The sequence below is a fragment of the Elephantulus edwardii genome, unplaced genomic scaffold (assembly GCF_000299155.1).
Source record: "Elephantulus edwardii isolate Elephantulus edwardi_28Jun2011 unplaced genomic scaffold, EleEdw1.0 scaffold00254, whole genome shotgun sequence".
NCBI lineage: Eukaryota > Metazoa > Chordata > Mammalia > Macroscelidea > Macroscelididae > Elephantulus > Elephantulus edwardii.
The window spans coordinates 4,023,745-4,027,062 of NW_006400004.1; the positions used below are offsets into that span (position 1 = coordinate 4,023,745).

At 41.7% G+C, this 3,318-nt stretch overlaps 1 protein-coding gene across 2 annotated transcripts in view; it reads left to right on the top strand.

Moving 5' to 3' along the window:
* Positions 1 to 3,318, top strand: part of SREK1 (splicing regulatory glutamine/lysine-rich protein 1) — an 84,029-nt gene that overhangs the window by 35,675 nt on the left and 45,036 nt on the right. The gene's annotated exons all lie outside the window — the stretch shown is intronic.

Here is a 3,318-nt window from a genome sequence, read left to right on the forward strand (position 1 = left end):
CAGTGACTGGGGTAATCGGGATGGGTGTGTCAGAGGCAATGCGATTGGCAGGGTTTAGGGCTGTTGTACATAGGGTCACTATGAGTCGCAAGCAACTCCACGCCACAAAACAACAATAACAGTACCCTACAATATGCAGAATTTTGTTGGTAAAATCATTTGTCTGGAAAATGAGGTTGTTGCCTTACCTGAAGCATTGCTGCGTAAAGATTTTGATTTTTAAATCCATATTAATATATTGTATCTAAGACTTGTGAGCAATGGTGTCTCTCTGGAGACTAAGGTGCATCTGATACAGGCCATGGTCTTTGCCATCACTTGTTATGCATCAGAGGGTTGGACAGTGATTAAGGAGGATAGAAGGAGAATTGATGCCTTTGAGCTGTGTTGCTGGCGAAGAGTATTGAGGGTACCATGGACTGCTAGGAAAACAAACAGATTCATCCTGGAAACCGTTAAAGTGAGCGGCTTCCTGGAGGCAAGGATTCTGAGGCTCCTTCTAACATACTTTGGACATGTGGTAAGGAGGGACCGGTACTTGGAGAGGGACATCATGCTTGGTAGGGTTGGAGGGACAGTGCAGGAGAGGAAGACCCTGTATGAGGTGGATTGATTCAGTGACTGGGGTAATCAAGATGGGTGTATTGGAGACAGTGCGATTGGCACAGGACAGAGCAGAGTTTAGGGCTGTTGTAGATAGGGTCGCTATGAGTCGCAAGCGACTCGACAGCACATAATAATGACAAGACTGTTGTGTGGTCTCTAGTGATGTCAGGGAATCACATTTGGTTAGAATATTCATAGCCTTGATCTCTTTTTATGAAGAGATTTTACTTTATGATTATACATTAGCTCAAGCACCTTTGGGTCAAATCATATGTTTTCATATGCCACTCAAATTATTTTTTGATTGATTTGAACTTCAAATCTTTACCAGTAAAGAGAGAGGCTTGTCTAGGTTGCCTTACATATTTTCAGACAAAATCTCCTTTGAATGACAGTGTTCTTCTATTTTATGTCTTAATGATCTTTATACCAAACAACCCCCCGCCTTTAAAACCCCACTTACTACTATCAAGTCAGTGCTGACTCATTGTACTCTGTAGAACACACTGTCCTAAAGCAAGCAAAAGGTTGTTAAAAAAACAAGAGATAAAGACCAAAATCGATGCCAGAAGAGATTCTGAAACTTGCCCTAGAAAGGAGCCAAAACAAAGGGAAGAATACTGTAAAGTAGAAGACGTGAACAGATTTCAAAGGGCAAGTTGGGAGGACAAAGCAAAGTATGTGCAAAGAACTAGTATTTGAAAACTAAAAGGGCAGAACATACTCAACAGGTCTCAAGATGTAAGAACCGAAGAAAAAATTCAAGCCTTGAGTTGCAATACTAAAGAATTCTGGGGGCAAAATTTGATGCAGAAAGCATCAAAAAATTGTAGAAATGAGTTTAAGGATCCAAGGGTGGGGAGGAGAGGGTGGAAGCAGGGATGAGGATGTGCAGGGGGAGAGATTAATCATGGAGTTGTTCAATTAGATGGGGGAAGGGAGAGAGAAATTGGAAGAATCAGTTCTGGAAAACAGTGTATTTTGAATTTTGTAAATAAACTAATATAATTAAAAAAACCCAAAAAATTTAAAAAAAAGTAGATGGAAGGAATACACAGTCACTGTATCAAAAAGGTCACCACTGAGCCATATCAGGAAGTAGCATAAAATCAAGACGTTAAAGCATTACCAAAGGCATTGACAAAAACTAAGGACCCAGGATTTGATGGGATGCCATCTGAAGTGTTTCAACAAACAGATGAAGCACTGGGTGTGCTTATTTCTATGCCAAGAAATTTGAAAGACAGCTAAGGATCTGGACAGCTGACCAGAAAGGGTCCACATTATTCTCATCCCCCAAAATAATGATCTAACAAGAGTGTGGAAATGATCAGTATCCCTAAGTGTAACATACAGTTAAGTGACATATTACTGAGGATTATTCTCAAACAGCTGAAACAGTATATCATCATGGAACATCTTGAAATTCAAACAAAACTCAAACAAGACCATGGCACAAGGGATGTCATTGCTAATGTCAGTGAATCTTGGCTCAAAGTAGAGAATACTAGGAAGGTGTTTACTTGTGTTTTATTGACTGCAAAAAAGTGTTTGATGTACGTATCATAACTAATTATGGCAGACATTGAGTATGCATCAGGGTTGTATCCTTTCTCCATAACCTCTTCAGTGTACGTTGTTGTTGTTGTTGAGTGCCGTTGAGTCGCAGGTGACTCATAGCAACCCTGTGAAGGAGAGTCCTCGACGCTTGGGCGCCTTTCATCCTTTCTCCAGGTTCATAGGGTTTCCGGAGGCAAGCTATTATGGAAGTGGATGCCACTCCTCCTTCCATGCTGTTCAGTGTATATGTTGAGCATATAATTAAAAAACTGGATCATAGGAAGATGAATGTGGTGCCAGGATTAGAGGAAGACTTACTGCATTGTCCAGTTGATGCACCTTACGTGTAGATCGTGAGGAAAACTTAAAACATGATCAAAGATGACAGCCTCCAATGTGGCTGATATCTTAACATCACATAAACGAAAAACCCCACCACCGTACTGTTAGACAACATTGTGATAGATGGAGAGAAGACTGAGGTTGACAGTGATTTTATTTTACTAGAATCCACAGTCAGCACCCATGGTAGTAGTAGTAGTTGTTATGTGCTGTTGAGCTGGGTATGACTCATAGCGACTTTATAAACAATCACCCTCCTCGCTAACTCTGACACACTAGAAAACACTGTCTCAGTCCATCTTGTTGGGGGTCTTCCTCTCCGACCTTCCATCTTTCCATGCATGATGTCTCTTTCCAAGGAGTAGCCTCACCTAGTACATACCCAACATATGAAGGACGATGCCTTGGCTCTTCCAGGAGCACTCGGGCTGAATTCTTTCTAACACCTATCTATTTGTTCTTTTGGTAGTTCCTGGTAACAGCAGTTAAGTAATCCAAAGACATGTCACATTGGAAAAATCTGCTGTCAGGAAGATCAAGAGCAAGGATACCAGTTTAAATATGCACTTGATCCAAGTCCCACAATATTTTCCGTTTCCAGGTGGGGTGGTTAGGTGCCGTCAAGTTGAGCACGACTCATAGTAACCCTATGAACAATTATCTGAACCCTGTTCCATCCTGTGCCATCTTCACACACACTTTCTCACACACGAATCCGTTGTGGCAGTCAGCATGTCAGTCCACCTGGTTGAGGGTTTTCTTCTCCTTGGCTTACCCTCCCTCCACCCTTCCAAGCATCATGTCCCTCTT